This window comes from Heliangelus exortis, chromosome 30, assembly GCF_036169615.1.
Source record: "Heliangelus exortis chromosome 30, bHelExo1.hap1, whole genome shotgun sequence".
NCBI lineage: Eukaryota > Metazoa > Chordata > Aves > Apodiformes > Trochilidae > Heliangelus > Heliangelus exortis.
In genome coordinates this window covers 2,240,467-2,268,271 of record NC_092451.1, presented here as the reverse complement: position 1 = coordinate 2,268,271, position 27,805 = coordinate 2,240,467, and the positions used below count along the sequence as shown (strand labels likewise).

Here is a 27,805-nt window from a genome sequence, read left to right as displayed (position 1 = left end):
AGGCTCTACATAAGACAAAGAACCATCACAAAGCAAAAAAAAAACAAAAACAACCCCAAACAACCAAGCCCTTAAACCCAAACCCAAACCAGCAAGTTAACTCCAACCCACTGAAGTTTATGCAGTCTGCCATGGTTTCCAAACCCATTTTGGGTCCTTTTAGGCTGATGTAAGAGGGTGACATTTCTACAAACACACCATGGAGGAAGGGGGGGGTGTACATACCTCTGCTTTAATTCTCTGGGTTTGGTGGAGAGTCCCCCAGCATCTCTGCAGCTTTGTGAGAAGCTGGGAGAAAGGATAAGTGTTAGAAAACAACCCTAGAACTTGCAGCACTCCAAACCTCCAGCATCTCTGCAGCTTAGTGAGAAGCTGAGAGAAAGGATAAATGTTAGAAAACAACCCTAGAACTTGCAGCACTCCAAACCTCCAGCATCTCTGCTCACCCCTCCCTGGGTACCACGGGGGGAAAGAAGAGGAAGGGAGACACCAAATGCCCCCGTTGTGGGAAAAGCTTCAAGTGCACTGAACAATTGCCCACCAGACATGAAGCTGTGGGAAAGCAGGCTTTGTTAATCCCTCTGCTCAAGGAAATACTTCTTTTTACCCTGAGGAAGGGGCCCGTTTCCTGCCAGCTGCCTTCCCACTGAAGGGACCTGAGTGGGGGTCTCCAGCTCCCAACTGCTCAGGACCCCCCGGGCCGTGCAGCATCCAGCCCCTCACTGAGATGTCTCACTGGAGATGGAAACATTTCAGACCTGGCAGGACAAGCCACACAAGTAATTTGAAGCTTAATCTCTTGTGATATTTAAGACATGGCTGGACAAAGCCTGAGAAAACTGGAACCCAACCTGTGCTGCTCAGAAAGCTGGGCTGAAGCACGGGATGGATTTGAGCATCATTTTCAGCCTCCCTCTTCTACCTTTTGGGCCAATTTCGGGGGGAAATTCCTGCTCACCTCCCAGCTACACCCTGCCCCTCACTAACTTTGCCTTCAGCCCAGGGTCACAGCTTTGAAATCTGATGGCTGTAGCCAGGGATCCTTCAATGGGGCTCCAGGAGCATTTGGCTGGTGTCCCATCCACCCCCAGCTCAACACTTGCTCCCCAGTCAGTACCATAACAGCTCCCAAATAGCTGATCCAAAGAGCTTACCACAGCTTTGAAAAGCTTTTAGCAATCTTATTTCTCAGCTGATTGTCTCTTCTTCTGGAGAACTTGTTCTGGTGTCTGACAGGTATCTGCAGGTGTTATTTCCAGGGATTTCCAGAGCTACACTGAAAGCCTCCTGCTTACCAGAAAGGGTTCAGGAGAGAGAGAGCAGCCTGAAATAATAAATGAAAATTGTTGCAATCTTTTTCCAGAGGTCACAGTCACACCATGGCCTGGATTCAGGATGGCAAACATCCCCTAAAGCTGTAAGATGAAGGCTAGATAATGAGCAGCACCAACTAGCTGGCTAAAAGAGGTATGGGTGCAAGAGTGCAATAAGTCAGGAGTCCATATCCCAGAAAATTCCTTTTTTTTTTTTTTTTCCTCTGGGGCAGGTATGCTTTGGGGGCTGCTCCTGGAGCAACAGCAGAGGGAATAATAGAGGGGGGAGGCAGGGAAATCAAGGCAGGAAGCTTTTGAGAATGCTCTGCTTCTAAAAATAACCAGGAGTTTTGGTTATTTTCGTGTACAATGCCAGCAGGCAGGCAGCTCACACAGCAAAATCTGCAAACTCATTCCCTTCACACCAGCTCTGCACTTCAGCAGGGCTTCCGGGAATAAAAGTGCAAATTTGGGCAAGGATGCAAAGAATGCAGAGTTGCTCAGCTACTCTGGTTATGAGAAGCAGCAAAAGGCCCTAATAGAGGCACAGGATCCCATCTAAATATATAGCCAGAAACTGAGAATAGCCTGAGCCAGCCCTGCTCCAAAAGCCCACTCCAAGCTCTCAGAAAGCCTCTTGGACTTCAGCAGGCTTTGGGTCATGCCCCGTTCATACCAAAGGGGATGTTAAATTGGGTTTCCAACAGCTTTTCTCCATCCCAGCTGCCCACTGGGCAGGCAACACCTCCAGCACCCTGTTGACTTTTTTTTTTTTTTTTTTTTTTTTTTTAATTTTAATTTTTATTTTTTTTTTCCCCCAGAAGCTACAAAGAATAAAATTACAATTTGGAACTGAAATCACTGCTGTGCCTCTGATGGAGAGCAGAGCTATTTAGGGATTAGATTAACACAGAGACTTTCTGAAGCATCAGCTGTATGGCTGCTGGGAGTGAATCAGCAGCCTGGTAGCCTGGGGACCAACTGGTAATTGAAAAGGGGGGGTAAGAGGGGGAGGAAAGGCTGGGGTTTCATATCTACCAGTTAAATACATTTCAGTTGCTGGCCCAAACTCTTCAAAGGATTTGTCAGACTTGTGCCTGCCTCCCCCATCCCCCCCCCAGCAGCCTTTTAGCCTCAGCTTCCTCATTAAAAGGGCTGAATAGAGCTGCACTTGTTACACGTTTCTGCCTGCAAAGGCAGCACCAGGCTCAGCACCCAGCCAGCCCTGCTCCAATTCATCCCTGGGGGGCTTTCCCCAGATGGCAAAAGGCATTTTGTATGGTAGCAAAAGTCCTGTAACCTGGCAGCAGGAAAGGACCTCACCTACGGAGCCCTTGGCCCATGGGCACCGTGTCCTCACTGGGGTTAAATGCCACCAGATCCTAAAATGACATAAAAATGACTCCACGTTGCCTGGCAGTGAGCTGCACTCCCTGATTTTTAATGGAGAGGGAATTTAGTGGTGATAACCCAGCCCAGGACCAGGAGAGCACCAGGTATCCTCCAGGTGAGACCTACTGAGTGTCAGAAAGCAGATAAGGCACTCACCTCCCCAAATTCTTCAAACAAGTGAGGTTTTTTAGCCCAGTTCTGGTTAGAGACAAAAAAGCAGGCTGTTGAATTTCTGGGCAAAAAGCTGCCTGGCATTAAACTTTTCTTGCAATATATTATGGAGCTGCCTGAGGTCTCTATGGGTTATATTAGAGCCCTAGACAGTTGTCTGACAAATTCCTGGTAAACAAAGAAGACAAAGCTGGAACTCAAGCTATGTGCAAGTCTATTTATGTTTGTTAGTTGCAAGTTAGTTCTTTGCTAAACGTTTCCTGTTTAAAGAAACACAGAGATTTTTAATTCATCAGCCCTGCACCAAAATGCCCCAGTCCCCCTTGTCCTGAGGACTGTGCTGCTCACATCCAGCCCTTCTCAGATACAGGACATTTAAAGTGCATCTCCAAGAGATTTTATCTTTAACAGCTTGGTTTTTTCCCCTTGCTTTATTTTTTTTTTTCTAAGTAAAAAGGCCTAACCAGGAGTTACTGCACCTTACTGCATCTTTCCAGGGAATTGAAAGCACTCCACAGTGAATCTCCCCAAGGATAATCCATTCCCAACTAAGTTAAAGTGCACACTATGCTGAACAGCAGCCTAAACATACATGAGCAATACAACATAGTAAGCACATGCCACTTCCTGCAATAAAATTTGATTTTACCCTATTTACATCCATGTCCATCTTTGCCTTTTTTTTTCCTAATAGGATAAACACTGGCAACCTTAACCACACAGTGAAAAACCTGAGTGAACACAAGAAAACAAACCAATAGCCTATTTTCTGCCTCTAACACTCAGGTTTACTCCATTTGTGACACCCCACAAACTTTTTTTCTGGAGGAAAACCTCCTGTCCTCATTCTACAGTGATGCAGAGTTCTTATCAGAACAAGATGAGGGTCCTGGACTGGCCCCTGAGTGCTCACCAGGAGACCAAAACTCTTTCCTTGAAGCATGAACAGAACCCCAGAGCCCTGTTCCTGGTCTCTCCAATTAATCACTGCATCCCACTTCCATCCAAAGCAGGAAGAGCCCTTTGGCATCCCAACTCCTGCCCTTTTTCCCCCCCTCCTGACAGCTCTCCTTGCTCTCTGTAGCACCACCTGCCTTGGCCTTCTCACTTCCAAAAGAACACAAAGCTCTTTGCATCCCCAAGCATGGCAGAGGCCACCCCTCCCAGGGCCACTTTTGTCCCTCCCAAGCTCTCTGGGAGGAGAAGCAGCTCCAACCCAACATATTCCTCTGGTCCCTTCCCAGCAGGAGAGGTGCAGGAGGCAGCTTTGCTCTCTCCAAGGCTCAGTGACTCCTGTCCCAGCTGAGCTGGTGTGGCTCAAAGCATCCTCCCCAGGAACAAGGGGCAGCAAGCCCCCAAATTGGCATCACAGACCTCAGAGCTACCACCCTAATCGTGGCAGTGAGGTGATGGGGTTGGACTGGGTGATCCTGGAGGTCTCTTCCAACCTAAATATTCTGTGATCTCAAACTATACAGAAAGGCACCAGGGAGCTCAGTGCAAGCTGAGCTTTACTACCAGCTGGAAGCAAACCACCTCCTAAAGCCAGGCTTGCAGCAAACCACAAAGTTCCTGCTTTCTACCAATATTTGGGGTCTGGAAAATCTGTGCCTTTCACCAGAACGTCCTCGCAAGAGAAAAGAACTCTCTGTCCACAGCTGCAGGTGCTCTCCCTCTTGGGCTGCCCAGATGTTGGCCATCAGGCCACTGAGCAGCACAGCTGGAGGGTACTGAAGAAAATGGGGTGGTTTGCAGTGACTCAGCATTAGAAATCTGTGAAATGAGACCTAAAAGGTTTTTGGTTTTTCTCCAAGGCCTCGAGGCAACATGCCAGGAGAAGATAAAATGGAAGTGACAAACAAGAACAAACCCTCTGAGAAATCACATCTCCTTTTCTGAGATGGTTCTTAAAGGAGCCAAAGGATGCAGAAACACTCTACGATTTACTGCCCCCTCCCCTTCAAACAAAGAGGGGCTGGGGCCAAACACCCTTGGCTGCTGCCACCCTGAGTCCACACCCTTCAGGCAGAGGGTGTTGGAGGAGTGACAGGAGAGGCAGAAACCCCCCAGCTCTGAGTCTGAATGGAGCTGCTTTGCCAGGGAGCAGAACACTGCTGCTAGATTTGGTTGGTCCCTGAGAGATTTGGCTGGGATGGAGCTTCTGTTTCCTTTGAGGCAGTGCCCACCACCCCTTAAATGTCAGCATCTTGCACCCAAGGGCAGCACAGAAGGGGAAAAACTGTTGCTGAGCTCAAGGGTCCCCTTCTTGGAGACTGGGGATGCTCTGGGCAAGACAGGGAGGCTCATCCTTGGGTCACCATAAACCTCCCTTCCATCTGCTGAGCCCAAGAGATCTCTTCAAGCCAGAGCCCCAGGCTGCATCCCACCAGGCAGGGTGGAAAATGCTGACCTGCACCTCAATCTTCACCCAGACAAAGAGGTGACCTAAAAGCAAAACCTGTTTTTCCATCAGCCTCGTGCTGTGCTGAACGTGTGAGTGATATCATCCCCTGCTCTCCCTGTTTCATCTTGGGGCAGATCCAAGGTGCCCAAGTGTCTTGAAATTACAGCAGGGAAAGAAAGGAGCAGGCAACCACCTCCAGAAACCTGATAGCCACTTGCCATGGTTGTGAAGTCCCTGCCAGGAGAGCAGCACACACACCACGTGCACACACACACACACACACACAGACCTCTCCCTGGCTTTCTTTCCACTTACCACGTGTGGTTTTTATATTTTTTTTTTTCCAAAACCCATTCAAAACTTGCAAATGCAGAACTAGTGCAAAGGGCTAGCTCTTTCCTGAGCCTCCAAATTTAGGATTTCTCTGCACCCCGTGTTTGTTCCTATGACAGAGCCACCCAAACCACCAGCCCACCACCAAATGGGGTTTGGCAAGCGATGCTGCTGCTGCTGCCCCAGTCCAAACTGGGCCACCACCAGCACCACTGGGAACCCCTGAGGGTGATTTAGGGCTCTTAGGCAATTCTCATGGATACAAGGAGAGCAAGGAGTGTGGAAAGGACATGCCCTAAGGTTGAAGGTGCCAGGTGAAGGCGGTCACGGCCCATCCCTACACCCTCAGCACAACTGGGGCTGGAAATCCCAGGCTTTTCCCAAACCGTGGCTCCGCAGGGGATCGGGGTGAGATCCAGCCAATTCCTCCCAATAGATGGCAGCAATGGATGGAGACACAGGCACAGCTCCCAACCCTCCTCCAGCCTCTGGCACAGGTGAGCATCCCGGGCGAACCTCGCCGGCATCACCGGGATGCAGAGCAGGACCCAGGAGCCCTGGGTACCCCCCCGGACCACCCTGCCTTCCCTCCTCTGCTTCATTATTTGTGCACTTGAATGCAAGCCTTTTCCTCCCCTTAGCACTCCCCTCTTCTCTCCTCTGCTACTTTTGTTTGGGGCTGGAGGCTATTAAATGCCAGGCGAGGAAGAGGCCCGTAGCAGCGAGCACAAGCACTACATGTACTCTGAAAATAGAGCCTGTCAATGGAGCTGGGGTTTTGTCACTAAGTGTCCCTAATCGAACTCTTTGTGACTTAATCACGCTTTTGGCAGGGGAGTAAGAAGCAAGGAATGAATCAAGTTATTGTATTTCCTGGATTTTACTCTGCTATTGTAGTGTGCGACCCCAGTGAATGTGCCGATTCCACTTCTTCCCCTGGGTTAATTCCTCCAAGCCTGGCCAAAAGGGCTTTTTTTTTTAAATTTTTTTTTATTTGGAAAGAGCAGTTTCCCTGACACCGTGGGGGTGTATAATGGTTTAAAACTCTCATCTAGAACTTTGCAGAAGGAGCAGGGCCGAGAGCAGAAAGGGAAAACGGAAAGGGCTCAGTCATGTTGGGAGGGAAAGAAAAAGCAGTAAGAAGTTGCTTTACAAATACAGGCCTCCTACTTTGTTAACACATTTAAGTAATGTTAATTGCAGTGCACTGCAGTATAAAGAGGCATTTGTAATTGATTAATCTATGTTTGCCATTTTCTAATTAAAGAGAAAAGAAACCCTAATTATTCCACTCTGTCCTAGGCAGCGGAACAGTCATTATGGAATAAGCAATTTTCCCTCCTCCTCAGACACTGGGTTCCCCTATTCTCCCACGTTACATAAAACCCTCCCCACAGCATGGCTGAGTTCTGCTTGTTAGGCACCAGCAGCATGGCTGAGCTGCCCAGTATCCCACTGGGAAGGACTGGATGGTGGCTTGGGTTCAAGCTGCAAACCTTGCAAGGGATGCGGGGGGTGAATTTTGCCCAGGCTCCCCCATCCCCCTGAAAAATCAGATGGGAAAGATGAATTTTAGGATCCAATCCCATCACTGCAGCCGTGCTGAGAGGATGGTAGGTTAGAAAGAAAGCAAGAAGGCAATGGAGAAAAAAAAAACCAAACCCTAAGGGAGGGGAAGAGGTGACACCACACCTGAGCTGCTGCTGCTTTGTTCTGCATCACCTGAACATCAGAGAAAGGCAGAGAGAAAATGTGCTGGCCCCGGGCTGCAAATCACAACCTGAGGTCCCCAGCAATGGCTGTTGCAGCTCCTGCAAGGACAAGAAAAAAGAAAAAGAAAGAATGAAGCCCAGCCTGACTCCAGCTCCCTGTGCTCACCCCTCTGGATTGCTCCACGTCCTCTCCCATTCCCTCTTCCCACCCCAGCCTCCTGCAGCATCTCCCTTTGCTTGGGCCCAGGAGAAGCAGGAATGGGAAAAGCCTCCAAAAGTGTGGAAGAGGCTGAGTTTCTGCTCCCTTTGAAAGGCTGATGGCTCCAATAAAGTTGGGCAAGACAAATCCAGAGCTGGGGCCATTTATTCAGTGATGCTGAGGCTAAGTGATGGAGGAAGCTGCAAGGAAAACAGGCTCCCCTTTCCCTGCCTTAAATGAACCATTTTCTCTTTAATTTGGGAGACGTGCTGGTTAAGCTGTTCCTGCTGATAAATCCCACCTGGAGAAAGGGGGAACAATTCAGAACACTAATTCCCTACAATCACACTCCTGGCACACAAGATGCAGAACACTTCAGAACTGTTCTCCAGAAACAGTTAAAACTGCACCACTTTGCACTTAAAAATGAGACTTCAGGGTATGTGATGCAACTCCCTGCTTTTATTTAAATGCTCAGCACTGGGTTTCTGCAAAGGAGCAGTGGGTGATAAGGTGTTGAGAGAGGATGCTGCTGCTCCCAGGCAACCCAACTGGGAGCAGAGTTTGGAGTTCTTGCTGCAAAGGTCCTGTGGGGTTGGATCGAAACTTTTTCACTTTGCATGATTAAAAAAAAAAAAAGAGGCTTCAAGAGAAAAAAAAAATAAAATTCATAATTAGACAGTGGGACTCATTATTCCAGGATATTGTTGAAGACACGTAGGAGGATTTTAAAAAAGAGCTTAGACGTGAATAAAGATAAAGAATTTGCAGTTTTAAGCCAGGCAAGGGTTTAAAAGAGAACATAAAACCCTCATGCTTCAAATTGAGACCCATTTGGGGGTTGAGAAGAGTGTTCTTTTCTGCCAAGTGCCAATGTCCTCCTCCTTGCTAGCACATCTGAACTGGTAGAAGAAAGTTATTCTCATGGAATCATTATTCCCAGCCCCAAAGCAGACCCAACACAGACACTTAAACATCACAGAAAAACAATGGAAGTGACAGAATGGGAGGGTTTTAAAGTAAAGCCCTTTCAGGGGAGATGAACACAATGTGGTGAGACAGAGTTTCTGCCCCTTGGCTGAAGCAGATCCTAAAAAAAAAAGAAAAAAAGAGACCCCAGAGGTGTGGGTAAATGTCATGGATGGAAACAGCACAGCTGAAGTGCTCAGGTTTTTCTGTACTAGTACAGGAGGAGCTCTGGATCTGGGATCTGTGGTGCTAAGTGCTAAAAAAAAGATAAGAATATTTATTCTGATAAGAATATCTTGGTATTTATCAAGCACTAAAGTCCCATGAGCATGGAGGTGCTTCCAAGGCAGAAGTGGCCAATTCCTGCAGAGAAAGACTGAAGATGCAGCTCCCCAGATCCTTACACATGTATTTAATTTTAAGCACCAGTAATCTTTTAAATCCCAGACTTTAAGGAACCACTCATGCTTAAAATTAAGCACATGTGTGGCTGTTTGCAGGGTCAGGTCTGGAAGATTATTTGCCACCTGTTTGGGGGAGAGACCCTTTCACATTGCCATTTTTCCCCAGTTCCAGCACCTATCTGGGGTTTTTTATCGCAGAAGAAGCAAAATATAAAACTGCAAATGCAGAAGATGAGCCAGACATAGTCTCTGCCATTTGTATTCAATGCCAAGGGAGCTTGGTGATGAGCAGGATGTTTTTTTTTTCCCCCCACCTGCTGGATTTGTCAATGTTGTACAGAGCTGCAGCCCAGAGGATGGAGGAATGAGGGGGAAAAAAATAAAATATAACGGAACAAACGTCTTGGTAATGATTTGGAGCAAGAGCTAAGCTGCTGAAATCTTCCCATTGTTAACCAGGTGATTCATCACTTCTCTGCCATCACCTGGAATTTTAGGAGGATATTCTCCTACCTGGGGTTTTTAGGGTGAGCTGAGGATCCTCAAGCAGATGGAAATCCCAGGTAGGGCAGCGGGAGGGGTTGGTCCCAGCAGGATCTGTCTGTGGCTCCATTACACAGCACTGAAATGTCACCAGAACAGAGTTCTCTGCAGAGGGAACTAAGTGAAAGAAACCATCAAGAATTTGGCTCCACATTATCACCCCAATCACTAGTAAATTATCTACTTTGTTTGAAGAAAGGAGTACTTGGAGCAAAGAAAGACGAGGAAGTTCGTCCAAACCCCTTGATCTGAATCCCCTTTGGGCACAATAAAAATATGTTCTGGCTTTCTAGTCCTTTATAGATTGTAGGCAATGAAAGCTTCAAGTTCACCAACCCTCCACAGTGCTTGGCTTCAGCCAGAGGAGATAGTATCTGGGGCTTTTGGAAGAAAATTAAAAGGGTTGGAAGATGTCTGCAGCTCTGACACGATTATTTATGGGCCTTCAATGAGTGTTGGCTGGAAAAATAATCAAGAGTGGGAACTGTAGGGAAAAACAAGACAATGAAGCTCAATAGGCTTTTTTTTTTTTTCTTTTTCTTTTGCTAATATAGAATCCCACAAAATAAAGGAGCTTCTGAAAATCTGTGGGTGTCCACAGGATTTGCTGCAAGACCATTGTGTGTGTTGGAGTCCACAAGGACAGGCTCAACATCTGAGCAGAAAGGGTTAAAGGGTTTAGCAGCCCTAGAACTGGAACTACCACTTCTCTGCAAGGGAGCAGCAGGGGAGAAGACCATGAAGATCCATGTTATCCCCATTTTCCCCATAACCTTTGCTAAAATCCCATGAAGATCCATGTTATCCCCATTTTCCCCATAACCTTTGCTAAAATCCCATGAAGATCCATGTTATTCCCATTTTCCCCATAACCTTTGCTAAAATCCCATGAAGATCCATGTTATCCCCATTATCCCCATAACCTTTGCTAAAATCCCAGTCCCTGATGAACAGAGGTGCCCAGCAAAGCTCCACCTAAGGCAGGGATGGATGGGGACAGGTCCAGCCTTGAGCTGTTCTTCTCCCCAGAGATGCAACTCAAGCATCTCAAAGGGCAGAAAGCACCTTCCTGTGGTCCCACAGCAGCCTGGAGGTGGAGGAAGAGTTTTAAAAATTGGATGTAGAGGGGTGGGAGCAGCCTCACCTACAGCCAAGGCTGGGTTTGGAGGACAGCAGAGACCAAGGTGAAGGGAGAGAAGCTGAAGCTGCTACAGAGAGGATCCTCAGAGCCTCCAGAGAAGGTGGGGCTGCCAGTCCTTCCAGAAAACTGAAAAAACTTTGGCAAGATGAACAGACAGTGGTTATTCACTTCTCAGGAGAGACTTCAACAGGATTCAGGAGTTTTCTCATGGTCCCACACACAGCTCTTGTTCCCCATAGCTCATCTCTGTGTCAGGCTGAGCTTTCTCCTCCCCCCCCCCTCCCCAAACATGTTGAAAGAAGAAGTGAAAAGGTTACAGATTTCTCTTATTTCTTGGTCTCTCAGGGCTTGCCTTTGCTTCTCTCCTATTTCCTCCGTGCAGGGGGAGAGAGAGGAAACCAAAAGCTTCTCCCTGGGGGATTCAGCTCAGCAGAATGACACTGTTCTTACGTCTGCCCTGAGGCTTTCTCCCACGCACAGCCTGGGGCTTCCAGCAAAAAAAAAAAATTCTGCAGAGCCCCAGCTCTGTGTCAGCTTTGATAAGAGCCCCTGTGTAATCAGTGCAGTGCCAGTTATCCGGCTACAATGCTCTATGATTTCCTCCTGTGGCTTCTTCATTCCTGTTTATAATTAAAGGAGGCCTCCTTGCCATGCCAAAGGCTATATAAAAATAAGGAATAAGTAATAAAGGGCTGGCCTGGGTCCAGGGTTCTTGCTGCTGCTGGGATTCTTGCGACACAGTAATATCCAGCAGTGGTTAATGGCATTAAGGGTTGGGTGGTTGAGGTGCCTGTTTGCATCCAGAAGTTCTGGGAAGGTGAGCCCAGGTGAGGAAAGTGGTGTGGTTTAGGATTGTTGGCTATTTAGCCTTTACATTCAGGAAAAAAAAAAAAAAAAAGAAAAGAAAAGAAAGAAAGAAGGGCATTTGCTGGGTTTTCTTGACAGCATTGTGTTCCCTTCCCTGCAACTGAATTGGCCTCAAGTCATGAGCAGGGCAGGTGGTTAGAAGCTCAAGCCTGAAGCCAGGACTTGTTCCATCCATTAATTATTTGTGTTGGATAATTAGCACCAGTGCTATGGAAATCAGGGCCCCATTGTGTAAATACATATGGTGCCCCCAAGAGCTTCAGATTTAAATAGACAGGAGAGACAATGGGCAAATTAACCAGTGCTCCACAACAGGTCATCCAGAGCCAGCAGTCCCACCCCAACTTCCCATTTTCCAGGACAAGCTGTTCTCTTCATTAGCCCATGCAACTTCAAAGTGCTCCAAACTGCATCCCCAAGCTCCCAAATTCTTTTTCTCCCCCCCCAAGAGCCTTTGGTCCCTGTCCCTTGGACAAAGGGATGTAGAGATAAGGAGGAGCTCTGCTATCTCACTGTGATTTCTTTTCCCTGCTCGTGGAGAGGCTGTGTCCCCATCTCCTGCACAAACCAAACCTTGCTCTGTTGCACATGGGAGAGAAATTCTCTTCCTAACCCTGGACATTTTGGGGGTGTAATTATTGAGCAATGCACTGCTGTTTCTTCTCTGTTCTTAACTCATTTCTGAGGGCTCTGTGAGACCAGCACAAGGCTGGGGACTGCAGCCACCCAGGCAAAGTCACCTCTCTGGGGACACTGCCATTTTGCAAGGCAGGGGCTGAGCTGGAAGGGCTCAAGTCATGCAGGACACCTGGGCAAGAAAAGGGTCTCAGTTCAGGCAGCACAGCAACCACAAACCTTGGGATTGCCTTCAGCATCCTCTGGTGGGTGGGAGAACCAAGCTGAGAACAGCCCCAGCACCCTTTAAAAAGTGACAAAAGTCAGAGGGATTTCTTCACCTGTCTCTGATATCTTTTATCCTCTGACCTCACTGGGATGAACTCACTCAGGGAGTTGCAAAGGTTCCCAAACAAAGGCTCCTACCCAGATTACAGATGAAAAACACTGCTCCCCATCCCTCTGACTCACTCCTCAGCTGCCCAGCCAAGCCTAACCAAACCCAACCAGCTTGGGGAGGGGGCTCCCTGCCTTTGATGTCTTTGGCTAGCAACAGCCTTACCCTTTCTTCCACCTGAGAAAACATTCTGCAAAGAACCTCCTTTCCTTTTGCTTTGATGCTGTCTTTCACACTCTCTTTTCTTCCTTCATCTGCTTTCTGTAATGAGAGTGTAAATAAGGTGGTGCTGGGTAACTGAGGAGCTCCAAGTGCTTACAATTAAACATACAACCCTGCATGAGACACAAAAGCATGAAGGAGTTCCTTGGAGCTGCCTTCTATTGCTTTTTGTCACGTTCTGGAGACATGATATGGCTTACAGAGAGCCCCCAAAGTGGCTCATCTCAGCTTAGTGCCCTCCTCTCACACAATCTGCCTCCATCTGAGCAACTTGTCCAGAACCTGGGGTCTGCAACACCCCCAGAAAAGGTTCACAAACTTTTGCAAATGTTTCAGATGATCACCACAAAAAAAAAAAAAAAAAAAAAAAAGGTACTTTCTAGGTACATTCCCTTTCTAAAAGGAATTAAAGTCATCTGGGGTGAACAGCAGCAGCCAGAATGGACTGGATGAAACTGGTAACAGTTTAGATTATGCCTTTAGGGTGGCTCTTAGTTTTTTTACCATTATTATCCCTCTACTTCTGTGTTTAGGAGGCTCTGGGGTATCAAGCTGCTTTAGAAGAGTTTCCCTCATCAGGCCTGGCTTTCCACTTACTGAGGAAGCTGAAATGAATGGGGCTCCACTTCTGCAAATCCTTCTGGAAGAGAAACCCCAAACCTGCTGTGGCCAAGCCCACAAACCCACTGACTTCAGCCATCCCTGCATTAGTCCTGAGGCCTCATTTGCTCATGGCCTGGATTTATCCTGCATTAAAGCACCCAGCAGCACCCTACCAGCTAACCCTGTCCTCCTGGATGCACTGGGCTGGGCAAACCTCAGGGGGACACTGTCCCTAGGGGCTGTTCCCAATTTCTGCACTAGGAGGAAGACTTTGTACTCCCAGCTTGGGTTGGGAAGATGGTAGCCACAGAGCCTCTTTTTTTGTGGTTTCCCCAGTGGTTTGGGTTAAGACTCTTTTTCCTTCCCTCCCCATGGATGCAGTTTTATTCTGAAGATGCAGAAATCTGCAGTGCAAGCTTCTTAAAATACCAGATGGGTTTTTGTGGTGATGGTGGTGGAGGAGAACAGATACTTAGAGAATTGGCTGGAGTTTTCCCCACTAAAGCCTCCCACAACCATGCAATTGCCTTCCTGTGGGAGCATCCTAAACATGACTGGACCTGTGGATCCAGGCACTGCACATCCCAGACAACCAGAGGCCTTATTCACTGGTCAGTCAGAAACAGAAATTACAGACTTGGTTGCCCACTTCTCATTGATGTTTACCCATAGGCAAGTGACACCCAGATCCAAACCTCACTGGGACACAAAGGAATCATTCCCCAGGTTTCACTGGCCTTTGGCTTAGGACAGAGTGGGGTTTTTAACCACATAGTTTATCCTGTTGCCCACCTCAACCCTAAGAATCCAGCACATCCTTGAAAGAGCTTGATTCAATGGAAATAATAGTCCAGGTGGGATTGATCTGTCCCAGGGATTGACAGACATGTCAGGGTTTAGCTGTCTATCCTCACATCACTCAGGTTGAGGCTTTGCACTCCCTGCTGCCTGGAATTGCTTCCAAGACACCTTTGAGGTCAAACTTGCCCTTTAAGCTCTTTGCTTACCTGCTGCTCACCTTTGGGTCTGGCTCTGGGGTGGCTCAGCTGCTGCCCCTCAATGGCAAAGCCTCGGTGACACCTTCATCCCAGGTCCCCAAATTCCACCTGAGGTCCTGAGTAAGTGGGGTGAGTGCTGTCACACCGTGTCCTCCTGCAGAAAGGCTCAGTTTAGCTCCTCCTAAGCAAGAAAAGGACACACAGAGACAGGAGTTATGATAAGACAGAAAAAACCAGACTCCTGAGCCTTCTGTTGCCACGAAAATTCCGACCTAACCACGGAGTCTTGGCAGGAGAAGGAGTTCAATGACATCTCCTTGTTTGCAGGCAGGAGGAGTGATACTGGGGAACTGGAAGAGCATTTCTAACAAGACAAGCTCTGCAAGGCAAGATGATGAAAGCTGTGTCAGGTGAAGCTCCAGTCCTGCCCCAGGCACCCTGACTAATGCAAAGGTGAAGACATGTACTTGTCTTTTTGACCCGGTTCCTTGAAGTCCCATCCAGCTGTGCAGATAAAAAAGATGATTTATGGAACATTTCATTACTACTATCCCTTATCTCATATCCCAGGAGATGATACCATGTTATCTTAAGCCTTTTTTCATACCTGATCAGTCTGTCTTTCAAACAGCTGAACTAATGGAGAGGTTGTGGCTGAAGGATATGAGCAGTGGGTAGCAGCTGACTCAGGCAAGTATGGAACAAGCAATAACACCAGAGCACAGGCTGCAGTTTTCTGCTTTGATTCAAAAAGAGCCATATTTTATTAAACTCTCAGGAACTGCCTGGAACGAGAAGAGCAAATGGATTTGTCCCCACTTGCATTGCTCAGCAGCAGGATTTCAGAGAGATCAGAGCCTTGATTCTCTTTACCATCAAATACCTTCCACCTCTGGTTTCAGCAGCTGGGTTTGCAGGGATGAGGAAACCCAGTGCTGCTTGACCAGAGGAAAACAGAGTGATTATGGAGCAGGACTCTCTGCTCTGGGTCTGGTGCAAGGATCCTTAAAATCTCAACATCTGCTGCATTGACCCTGACCATTGCTTGGGCATTTTAAATGAGACAGACACCACCAGTAGGTTGGAAAAACTGGGAGCAGGATGGAAGATTCAAGATGAATCTGCCCCTCCAACACAAGTGTGGTGGGCCAGAAAGGTCTCTTTAATTCTTTTGTGTTCAACATGAAGCAAAGTGCCACTCGTATATCACAGGGACAGGAATTAATTGCAGCTTCTTCCAGCACCACGTTAAAAGGATCTAAATCACAACAAGGTCCCATCTTCCAAAGCAACTTTATGTTTCATGTGTGATGCTACAAATTACTCCAAGTGACAGCATGTCAAGGTGGTAATTAATTTGATGAGTTTAAATTATACTCCACAGAGGAAGAACCCCTGTTCTTACACATCAGAATTTTTATATATTATCTCCAATGGGAAAAGCCTCATATAAAAAGAAACCTCGTTGTGTCTGGCTCTTATTATTTATTGAACAATGCTCCATTGATTCACAGATCCTCTCCAGACAGCTCATAAACAAGGCCTGTAGTGCAAAGTTTAGACAAGGACAAAGTTTTCTGAACTCTGAAGCAGAAACTCAAAGCTCTGGGATTACCCACACCGGAAGGAATGCACAGAACAGGAATTTCTGAGAGAGAAAGGCAAGAAAATGCAAAGATATTTTGCTGAAGGAAGAAGCCAGATTTCTAAGAAAACTGCAGTTTCATGGCTTTTCCCCTCTGCAATGTGCTTTTGGGTGCACTTGTTCCAGAAGGGTTTCTACTGAACTCAATGCTTCTTGCCCCAAGGAATGCCCAGCAGATTTTTGGGGGCAAACACACCTTTTCCTCAGGCCTTTGGTTGCCAGCTTTCCCTACTCAAAATGCCTGCTAAGAAGGAGGGGAATCATGCAGTTTGGGATTTATTAATTTATAGGAAAAAGGCCATGGATAGAGCAAAAGGCTACCTGGCCCCCCAGCCTGTTAAACTGTGCTGTGGTGCCACAGAACATTTAAAATACCATTGCTGCTGCTCAAATGGCAGCAAAATGTGCACAAGAAAACCCAATGTCACCAATGTCCCTTTCCAATCATCTCCTCCCTGCCCAGGGGGTTTTTTGGGGTTGGCTGCACCTCCCTTTCTCAACTGTCCCAAATGGGTGCTGGGGTTCCCAGAGGCACCATACCTGATCTCTGGAAGCCAGCCCAGCTCCTAAACCCAATGGAACAACTTGAGTAGCAATCCCATCTCCTTTTATCCAGCTGTTAAATCATTTAAAGGCAGCTCCAGCTTCATCCAATCCTCTCCCATCACTTCCCACGACAGCAGCTGCTGAAGCTCCCTCAATTTACAGGGAAAGGAGAGAGGTGGGGTCCGTGGGATCATGTTCTCAGCATTAAAACCTTACCCACCCTACACAGAGGGTTGAGAACCCTTTGGCCTCTGTGATCCCTGAATTTCCAGTGCTGCCAAAGGGGCTCCCTGTGTTATTGCAGGCAGCCCTGTCCTCTTGTTCTTGGTGGTGATTGTCATCCCTAATCTTTTGGCAACACACACAGAGTTAAAAAAAAAAAAAACAAAAAAATCAAAACCCAAACCAAAAACCAACCCCCCCCCCCCCAAAAAAAAACCCCATTAGAAAAAAAAAAACAAAAAAACACAACAAAAAAAGTTCCTCTGAGTTGGCTGCATCTCAGCTTCCTGGCTTGAAGGGATGAACTACTCTGTCCCAGACTCAGGTCTTCTTAATATCCAAAATATTCCTCAAGAAAGGTCATTGGAAGGGAGTGGGCTACTTCAAGGCACAATTGTATCACACTTAAAAAAACTCTGAGCCTGATGAACCTATTTCCCACCTGAGCTTGTACAAGTATTCCAGTCCCACTGAGGATTCACTACAGAGACCTCATAAGCAAATAATCACAGAATAATCACAGAACAGGGTTGGAAGGGACATTTAAAGGTCATTTACTCCACCCCCCTCCAGCAAGGAGGTTGCTCAGACCTTCAATATTTCCAGCTTCATGGCACACAATTTACATGGCACAGTTGAGACCTAATATTCCAATTTTTTTTTTTTTTTCTTTTTGCCAGTGATATTTTCTGCCTTGCTTTCTGTTCCAGCCTGGGTACTTCACCCTCTGGTGTCACCTGGACATGTTTTCAGGTGACAAACACAGCCCCATCCCTTCTCAGCCCCTGGCTGGCAAACATGGATGAAATGGAAGCTCCTGCCTGGTGGGACACGAGGCTCACAGGGACCAAGAGGAATTTGCTGTCATTACCACATTGCACAAGTTTCCTGCTTCTGGTTTGGTCTTCTAATGAGAAGCAAAGACATTCCCCTTGAAACCTCAGCAGCTTCTGGGAGATGCAGAATTTCATCCTCTCTGTGACACTGAGTTTGGTGTCACCTCCATCTTCAGACCAGCTCTGTCACCCCCTTAGAGATAGGAAGGACACACTCAGAGTCAGCAGGAACTTCACTTCATGCCCTGACAAGTCCAGAAGAGATTTTTGTAAAGCCTTCAGGGCCAAAGATTTCTTTCCTATCAAGTAATAACACTGTGATGTGATAATATTCCAACCCATCTGTTCCACTTCCACTGTGGTTCTATCTGGAATTGATGCAACCATAAAACCTTCCCACTTCTCTACTTTTCCAGCATTCCTCTGCCTCCCTTTGGCCATGGTTTCCCTTCCATTTCCACCCCTGGATTCAGAATATTCTGGTTTCTCAGCTCAAAAACTCAGACTGATCCTACCAGGGTCTCCAGAATTCACAGTTATCATCTGGGTTGTGTTTGGCTTTTGGCTTTCCTTAGCAGAGCAGCAAATAGCAGCTGGGAGGAGCATGAAAATCATCAGGATTCCTCTCTTGCTTCAAGACAATGAAGTTACATCATAAAACAGGAGAAACACTGACTGAGCTCCATGGAGGAACATCAGCCAAAGGTCTCACCCACTGATGCTGTCAACCAAAGCCAAGACACATCCCTCATTTTCCCTGCTCATGCCACTGTGTCTGGGCCCTTTTCCCTCCAGGACATCCTCTCTGTCTTCCCCATCCCTTCTGGGCTCTGTCAAGAGTCCCAGGAAAGGAATCAGAACCAAGGAAGGAGGAATTTTCCTACTGCATCATTTCTAGTTTGGGAAATGCTGTCCTCGTGGGACCAAGCTGCTGTCCAAGAGAACCTGCAAAGCCCAGAGCAGAGAATTCAACCACATATTTTAAACATAATAAGAGTTTAAAAGTCTGTGAATAGACTCTTAGGGTTCCTGCCTACATCTTCTCCCCAGGAGGATCATCTTCCATGAGGTAGGATTAAAGCTGGAGTTCTTCAAGGCTGGAAGAAAACCAAGGTGGCTCGAAAGGGACCAGAAACAGATGTTCTCACATCTTTTTATTTATCTTAGGAGGAAACAACTTCCACTGAGACTGGAAACTGAGTGTTTGGGGGTTTTTAAATTTCCCTTTCCAAAAGATAAAAAAGCAGAAGACAAAGCAAAACACTGAAAAGGCACAGGGTTAGCTGTAGCCCTTAAACTTTCCAGAAGGAGAAGGAGGTCTTTAGGGTTAAACCAGAGTCAGCACCACATTGCAGACTTAAAACCCCACCAGCATGACCCCAAAACCTACCAGCTGTCCTTGGACAACACTCTGGGGAGGGACCTGAGGATTCCTACAGGAGGAGAAGCTGCATCCTCACCACGCAAGAGAAATGAAGGGTTGAATTTGGGGGATGGAGAGGGGGGACACACTGTCCAAGCCCCATTCTGGCCCCAATTTGCCTTGGAAATAATTCCTGGGGGAATATTCAGAGCCTGAATCTGGCCCCAATTTGCCTTGGAAATAATTCCTGGGGGAATATCCAGAGCCTGTGTGTAGGGATGAGTGAATATGGGTGGCTTTTCCCTCCTCATCCCCAGGTAACCACATCATCTCCAAGGAGAAATATTTCTGTCCCATCCACCAGCTCCTGGTTTTTTTTTTTTTCTTTTCTCCTTCTGTTGAGTTGAAACCCCAAAGTTTCTACTCCCCCAGCTTACTTGGATGCCCAGAGGTGTAATCCTGTTTTGAGTGGTATCCATGGCAAAATTCCACTTCCATTAGGTGAAATACATATCTATGCAGGGAGATTAACTGGATTGTTTAAAGCTTAAATGCATCATTTCAAGCTCTCAGAAAAGGAGATAATTAGGACATCCAGGGCCTGTGGTGACTAGCTGGTTTTAATCCTTTCAATGTAGAAAGGATAACATGTAATGGGAATTTTTCATTTAGGTTTTTTTCAAGCTTTGAAAAACGTTAGACTGGGGACGCTATTAATACCATCCCACAGTCCAAAAAAATGTCATCTCCATTTTTACAGCTAAAATAAAACAATCTGCTGCTGAAAGGAAGCTATATTTAGGGGCATAATCTGTTATAAGGACTTAAGCTAACATCTAACGAGGGAGGCTGGGAAGGAAATTCCCTGAAGGTGGGTTATTTCAGAGCTGCAGAACACTCTTTTTTTTCCAAGCAGCTGGGACCAGCAGCCCAGGAGGGAGCTCAGGAGAGGATTTGGACCACTGAACCAGCATGGCCCTTTTTCTGGGCTTATTTATTCACCCATCTTGGGGGCCTGAAGGGCTTTGCTCACGTGCATCCCCCTGCAAGATGAAGGTTTCCTTAGCTCAGGTGGGAACCTGCCCCATGGCTTGAGCATTCCTGGTGCCTCTGTCCTGCAATAACCCAGCTTTCCAGGGAAGTTTTTTTCTGCCTGAACCTTCCTCCCAGTGGTGCTGAACCCACTGCCCTCCCCAAAAGCCTGGTGGGCACTGCTCCTTTCACCTTCAGACCTGTGCATCTGGAGCTCCAGCCAGTTAAAAAAATTCCTTCTTGCATATTAATGCCCTTTAATGTGCTTTGAAGCTTTTCATTTTAATTGCATCAGCTGCCATTCTATTTCAGGTCCCTCCAATCTGGGGGCTCTCATTCCAATCAGGTTGCTGATTCTCCACACTCTGCTGCTGCTTTTTCTGCTTTGCTGCATGCAGTTTTTTTTTTCCTCTGACCTTAGCACCTTGCAAAGGGCAAAGAGGAATAAAGGGAACCCCCCCACACACCTTTTCTGCACCCACAGGACCCCATCTTCACCCCACTCAAGCCAAGCAGCTGAGCAAACCATTTTTCCCTCCTGCATTTTTTTTTTTTAATTTTAACTTTCCTGCTCTTCAGCCACTCTTCAGGATGGGTGAAACTGAGGCAAGGATCAATCAGGAACCTGGTGGGAATGGGCACAGTCACCCAGTGTCCCAGTGGCAGGACCTAAGATCCCAGATCCCTGGGTTTTTCTCCTGTTGCTCTGTGACATTACATTGGACTTGGGAGAAGAAAATGCAATTAAATAGGATCAGCTGCAATTAAGCAGGATCAAAATAGCTCCCCTCCCATTTAAACAAGCAAATTAAGGGCCAATTTTTTTGCATGTGTCCATTTATCAGTTGTTTCTATGGTAACACTTGTTTTTCTTAATAGTGTGTGTCATCTGTAGCATGGTAACACCCTGTAATCCTGGTCCCATTGTCCTGCTCTCAGTGGGAACGTGTGTCAAAGCAAGCCCTTGCCTTCCCAAAATCTCCTTACCTGCTCACAGACTGTCACACCAGCACCAGGTCACAATGTCACTGTCCTTTTGGTGGCAGGGGTTGATCCCAGTGCTCTCCTTCCTGGCTTCACCTGCACTGAACCAAATCCACTCCAGGTTTGCTCAGCAATTTGCACTCAACCGGTTTAAAAATCCCAACTTCACCCTCCCTTGAGTGGTGTCAGCCTGGTCCTTCCTCTCAGAAATATTTGGGGGGTTTCCTATTGAAATCCCTCTTTTTGACCACCCTTTTTTTGGTGGTCGAATTCCAGCAGCCACAAGACCCTGTAAATTTGGACCTGGGTGCTGGTTTGGCCATTTCAGGGCTGCCCCATCCTATCAGCTCTGCTCAGTTCCCTGCTTTTTACCATTTTCTGCTCTCAGAAAGGGGTTGCAGGTGGCTGGGGTTGTGTTGGGGGTGATGAATGACCTGGAGCTGGTACATCCTTGGGTCCTTCTGTGGACTCTTGAGCTTGCCAAGTCACCATGAAGTGAAAACCACCCAACCCCCCTAAAAAAAAAAAGGCTTTTTCATCAAAAAAACCCCTCTGAACTTCTATCCTTGTTCCTCTTTCACAGGCAAAAGGGTTTCAAAGCAGAAGTTTTGTCAGGCTGCAGGGGTCATGCTTTGGGAATATGGGTCCCTATGGATCTGCACATCCAAGACATAAGGCAAAGCACCAAGAACTTTCCCTGAAAACTTCCCAGCCTCTTGGAAGCACATGGAGATGTTTGGGTATGTCCTGTACACTTTCTGAAGATTACCAGGGCACTGAAGGTTGGGTACATTGAGGTTTCCTCTCAGCATCTCTCAGGGAAATTAATATCACAACGAAGATGACAGGGATGCTTTCAGCTGCCAATTCATCACATTCAGAGGCCAGAAATAGCCTGAAATAGAAATATTTCTGCTGGAGGCTGCTTTTGGGAATGCACAGAAGTTTGAGGAGCCCCTGACAAGCAACCTGTGTCTCCAAACTTCCTTCTAAGGCGGGGGGTGAGCAGCAACCAGCCCAGAGACCACTTTTTGCAGCCTCCTCCTCCTCCCTGCCTGGCTAAAGATTGGCAGGATCAGGCCCTCCATGGCCTCTGCTCCCTGCCTAATTTGCTGTTATTTGTTTAGCTCCTGTGCAACAGAGGTTTCCTTAGCAACTGCTGTATTCTTTTACAAGTTATTGTTAGTGACACACATTGACGTCGGCTGCGGACGAGGATGCTGAAAGGGATGGCACCCAATAAAAAAACAAAAAAAACCTTGGTGATTACCCAGTTTCCTTAAGTAAACACCACAATTACCCATCAGGAACTTGCTGGAGGGATTTCTCTTTTCAACAGCATTGTATCTTGCCTTTTGCATCACCAACGGGAGCCTTTTGAAAACTTGCAAAAGGTCAAGAGGAAAAAATCTCTGCTCCTCTTCTCAGTGCCCAGTGCCAACACTCAACTGGTGTAGGACTGGCCAGCAGAGAGGTAGATGATGGCTTTCTGGACTGCTAAAGATTGGGATCCAGTTCCCTGCTCAGAGAAAACATCACTTGGTTGTGAAGTGCTGGGAGGTGGGGGAGATCCACCCACGCTTCCCACCCAAACCAGACAGGTCCAGGTTCCCCAGAATGAAGAAAATTGGCTGTGCCTTGTCACCAAGCAATCAAACCCAGTGGTTCCTTCCTTCCTTCTCCAGGTTCCCTGCACTACAGAAGCTGCAGAGAAGAGATCAGGTGCAGAATAAAGCTCCTCAAGAGGGTGAAACCCCAAAATTTCCTTCCCTGGCAGCATCCCCCCTCCTGCTCCATCCAACATCTGGTACTGCAGGCAGAATGGGACATGATCAACTGAGTTTCCTGCCGAGTTCAATACTGGTTTTTCTGAAGAGATTGGCCAGAGGCAAAGGAAAAAATGGCTCAGAGCCATTGTCCAACATGGTATTAATAGGAGCTTGGGCACGTAGCTGATTTCTGTTGGAGAAGTGGGCAGAGTCATCTCTGTTGAGTTCCTGCTGCCAGGACCAGACTCGTACTGGTACTGGAGTGAGCTGGTTCAGAGCTTGCCTGTATCTGTTTTATTCATCTCCAATGCTGACACGCCCTGAAATGGCATTTGGAGGTTTTCCCGTGGAAAATTATGACTTTGCATCAAAAAAAAAAGTGATTATTTTCCAGTGGATGATGATTATTTTTCGACAAGAGGTCGATGCTGTTTGCTCACAGATCAAACTGGACCTGCTGCTTGCTGGTGGAAATAGGGAAAAAAAAAAACTGAGGCAAACATGCTGTCTGGTAATGTTTTCAATTTAGTTGGAAAACTCAAGTTTCTACAGGAAAAGGAGAGAGGAAAGCTTCAAAAGAATTTTCTATGGATCCCAAAGGCCAAACCTTTCTGTTTTAGCACATCAGATGGGGGGAGGAGAGCAATAAGGCTTGAAACTGAACCCAGGTTAAAGACCAGGCTCTGCATCTCTTCATTTCCCCCTCTCCATTTAGGGGTGCAGAGATCCAGGGTTTCTTATCTCAGTAGGAAATTAATCCAAGGGTTAATTAGGTGCAACATGCTCCTGCCTTTCCCTCCAAACCCAACAGCACCTGGGGTTTAGTTGGGAGCTCAAGAAATTCTTGCTAAGCTGCTTGCTGACCCCAGGCTTGGAGACATCCAGAAGGTGATGGAGAGAAATTTTCCAGCTTATTCTCTGAGCTGAGAAATCTCAGCAGCAGCCCTGGGGATTACCAGCTGAAACCTGGCAATTTGTCCCAGTTTCAAATGGTACCAAATGCTGGTGAAACTGGAGAAGGCCAGTGACTGTAACCCCAACCTGAGAACAGCATTCTTAAACCAGATATATTGCAATTGGGTTTTATCTTGGGCTGCAAATATAAACCCAGTGGTAGCCAGGACCAATATTCCCTTCTAATTCTTAGTGGCTCACTGGATAGGGCCTTTTTTCCCCAATTATTTTCTGAGTGGGACTTCAAAATTCAGAAAGATTCAAATAAATGTTATTGGTTTGGGGAAAACTGCATTGCTAAATCATTTCTGTGCTGTAGGCAGCTCCCTTCTGCTATCACAGTGCAACTGGTGTGAACTGGTGCTGCACAAAGGCTGCAGGGTCTTCAGCAAGCAGAAGATCTGGAGGGCTTAGGGTAGAAAATCAGTTGGTCTGGATGAGTTGGGCTACTCTTGAATACTTCCAAATACATCTGAAGAAATGCAGGAAAGCTGAGAATCCCGAGGCAGGAAGAGCCTGTAATGAACCCATTATTTACTTTTCTTTTTTTGCTGTTGTTGTTTTTCCTTCTTTTTTGCTGGTCCCCACAGAGAACAGCCCTAAGTTCTACTTGCAATTTGCTTTCATGACGTTGGATGTGGCCTTTCCCTGCTCCCTCTCTTTGTTTCCCATGTTTAAAGTGGGGATATTCATAGAAGCAGAGTCAGAAGGGAACTCCAGGTCAGCATCCAGCATCCTCTTCCAAGCCAGGAGCAGCTTTGCCTCTGTCATTTCCAGTTTGCTGAGCCTGCTCAGAAGGGCTGCTGGGGCTGGAAATTGCTCTTGAAAAGCAATAAACTCTTTATAAGGTTTAAGCTTTGAAAAAAACTTGTTTTTTTTATTTAGAATGTTTTTCCTGGTAGTTAACCTGAGTCACTCTGCCCCTTCCCACTCTGGCCCTGAAGAGCCAAGGTCAGAAGTAATAATTTGTGTAAGGACTTTAAATGTAATATCAACCACTTTGAGAAGTCCTTGTAGGAAGGAGTACCACGTATTTTCATGACTATTATTATTATTTTTTTCATCAAAAGGCAGCTTTCTATACAAACATCCAAAGGACACCCAAACAACTTGCCCAGCCTAAGGGATTGGGGTGCTCAGCTCCCAGAACTGGGAAAAAAAAACCATTTGGCTTCCAAGCAGGATGTGAGCAGAGACCAATGGCATCTCTACCACCACAGATTTCATTGATCTTTTGGTTCTCACCATGGAGCAAAGCTGCCCATGCTGAGGAATTCTGATTTCTTTGACCTTCCAGCACAAATGGAGTTTTTGGAGCAGGTGAGGTCAGTGCCTTACAAACACTAAGGATTCACAATTCCTACTCTAATTCTACTACTCAGTTTCTACCCTAATTCCAAGACAGCACTTTTCATGAGTCCTACTGACTCTGTGTGCTGTGAAGCAATGGAAAATCAAATTCTTTTGGTGATAAGGTCATTGATAAAACTTCTGTTACTGCTCAGTGTGATAGGAAAGAGGACTCATGGTTTAAATTCTCAGATGTTCAGATCTCAAACCCATGCATTTAAAAACCAACACTTTTCCTTGTCTAGAAGTCATAAGAAATTAAAAACCAGGATGTTATTTCAGATCAAATCCACATAAAGTTGACAGCAGCCAAGCTTAGCAGCTGAATATCTCATGAAGGTCCCATTCATGGCTTTCTGGTGCTGTAAAATAAATACATCACTAAAAATGCAACCTTACCCTTCTCTCACTAAGGGGGAGCTCATGAGAGTTCCCCTTGGATTATTAGAGAAGACCTTTCAAAGTGTGTATGAAAAGGCTCTTAGGAAATTCACTGTGTAGCTGTAACAATAAACATGACTTTGGGGTAGGAGCAATGGCCATAAAACTGTTTAGCCAAACCAGTGACTAACAGTGTGAATCTGCATGGGGGTAACCATCCATCCCAGCATTTCTTATTTGCAGGGATTTTAGCTGGAAGAGTTTCAGACAGATCTCTGAGACAGCAGAGGATTTCTCAGCAGGATGTTTACACCAACTCTGGGACTGACGTGATGGCCACTGCCCACCCCTTCCTCTCTACAAACCCCTGCTTGGTCTTCTGCATCATCCCTTGCATCATCCCCTTATTCTTTCTCCTTCCTTTTTTAATCCCTCTCTACCTCAAAGCTGCTTTCTTGGTGCCCACAGCTGCCCAGCCCCTCACCTCCCCCAGTTTTATCCCATCCACCAAGCACTGTAGAGCCCTGGGCTGCTCAGACCTCACCTTGTCTCTCTCATCTCCTTTTTCTTTCCTTCTCCTTTTTTTATCCCTCTCTACCTCAAAGCTGCTTTCTTGGTGCCCACAGCTGCCCAGCCCCTCACCTCCCCCAGTTTTATCCCATCCACCAAGCACTGCAGAGCCCTGGGCTGCTCAGACCTCACCTTGTCTCTCTCATCTCCTTTTTCTTTCCTCCTTTTTTTTTGGCTCTTCCAGCCCCCAGATATTCATCTTTGATCTCTCTCCACCTCCCCTGCTCTCTCCTCCCCAGGTTTTCACAGCCCCTTTGCTGCTGGCCCTGCCTGGAATCAGCTCAGTAAGAAGAGACAGAAATCCCCCTCAAACAGACTGAACTCCAACACATTTCCCAACTGAGGGCAGAGAAAGTGCAGCAGAGCTCTTGACTCAGCCCCAGCCATGCCACCAACTTCAAATTAAAGCCTCGTGCATCCACTTGGGTTCCTCTGCTCCTGGCACCCAGGAGAAAGAGGAGGGATGGAGACAAAGAGGCAGCAATATTTTGCTTTTCTAGCCTTTGCTTTCTGATTTTTTTAAATTTTTTTCCCCCTCCCCATGTCTTACAAGGTCTTGTTTGTTGCCCCCCATCCTGTCACTGGGGACCTGGAGGCCAGGAGGAAGAAGAGGGAGGAAGGAGAGGAAGAAAAGGGCTCCCACTGCCCTTTTCTAAGTTTTTTTTTCTTTTTAAGTTTTTTTTTCTAAGTTTTAGACTCTTAGCATCACTCCAAATGAGGTGAGAAAAGGAATCACTGGTGCAATGAAGACAGAAACTCAGACAGAAGACCAGCAGCAGAGAAAACACCTCTAGCCAGAGTTTTCTACCCCTTTCTTTGTAGTTCTGTGATCCCAGAAATTCAGAACCTGAGCCATCATCCCTTGTAGCCCATGACTTTCTCCCAGCAGACAGACCCCAACACTTGCCCACCAGAGCTGCCAGTATGGGACTGGAGGACCAAGCCAGAACATTTGCTGCCAAGGGCAGGGGGAGCATTTTGCCACTCAGAAATACCCCAGCAAGTTCTCCAGCCTCTCTGCTAAGGGCCCCTTGGGATTCAGCTTAATAAATCTGAGCATCTTCACGTGGGAGGAAAGCAAACTGCAAGGCTGCAGCAGCAGTGAAGAGCTGAACAATGATTAACATGGGATGAAGTGGGGAGAGGATGATTCCTCCTGGCACAGATTGGGCTGCAACACCAAATTCTTCCCATTTTTCAGTCCTCAGCAGTGGTGGCAGAGCCACCAGCAGCACTGGGTTGAAGGAAGCATCTGGAGGCATTTTTTTTCTCAGCAGAGATGCCAGCCCAGATCTTGCTATCTGCACAATTTCATCTCCACTTGGGTTCCACCTGTCCTTTAGAAAACAGAACAGGGGGTTTGGGCCAAGTGTATGTAACTAAGGGTTAACTAAAGGTTAACTACAGGTTAACTCAACAGTGATTTGTAGAAAGTGTCTCTTACCAGGTTGAGTTTCATTGCAAGCATTCTTAGAATCATAGAACTGGCTGAGTTGGAAGGGACCTCAGAGATCATCAAGTCCAGCCCTTACAAGAAGAGAAGGCAAAGAGCAGCCCCTAAAACTACAAAGTGCTTCTCCCCCAAGGCACTTTGCAAGGAGATTTAAGAGGTAGCTCAACAAGCAGCAGAAACACTTGGTGTTGACAAAATTCCTGGAGAAATATTAGAAAACACAGACTGAAAATGTGTTGCAAAAACCAAGAGGTTTGGATCTCTCAAACTGTACCTTGACATTTCTCTTTAGTAGCTTAGCAATGTTGTTTCATTTTCTTTTCTTTAAATGAGCTTGTGATGTATCTTGAAGGGAGAGTAGAATCCTCATCTTCCATGTCTGGGATTGGTGTGCAATTTCTCCTCATATTATGCCCA

At 46.8% G+C, this 27,805-nt stretch overlaps 2 long non-coding RNA genes across 2 annotated transcripts; both read right to left on the bottom strand.

Moving 5' to 3' along the window:
- Window positions 1–244: 244 nt before the first annotated feature.
- On the bottom strand, window positions 245–27,805 carry LOC139788812 (uncharacterized). Its single transcript, XR_011722946.1, has 6 exons — window positions 27,663–27,805; window positions 14,293–14,464; window positions 12,626–12,721; window positions 9,411–9,557; window positions 1,155–1,324; window positions 245–288 (listed from the first exon to the last, which is right to left on the bottom strand). It is a non-coding gene; the product is annotated as an uncharacterized lncRNA (long non-coding RNA).
- LOC139788813 (uncharacterized) lies at window positions 16,966–21,198 on the bottom strand. The gene is made up of 3 exons (XR_011722947.1): window positions 20,915–21,198; window positions 17,568–17,777; window positions 16,966–17,045 (listed from the first exon to the last, which is right to left on the bottom strand). It is a non-coding gene; the product is annotated as an uncharacterized lncRNA (long non-coding RNA).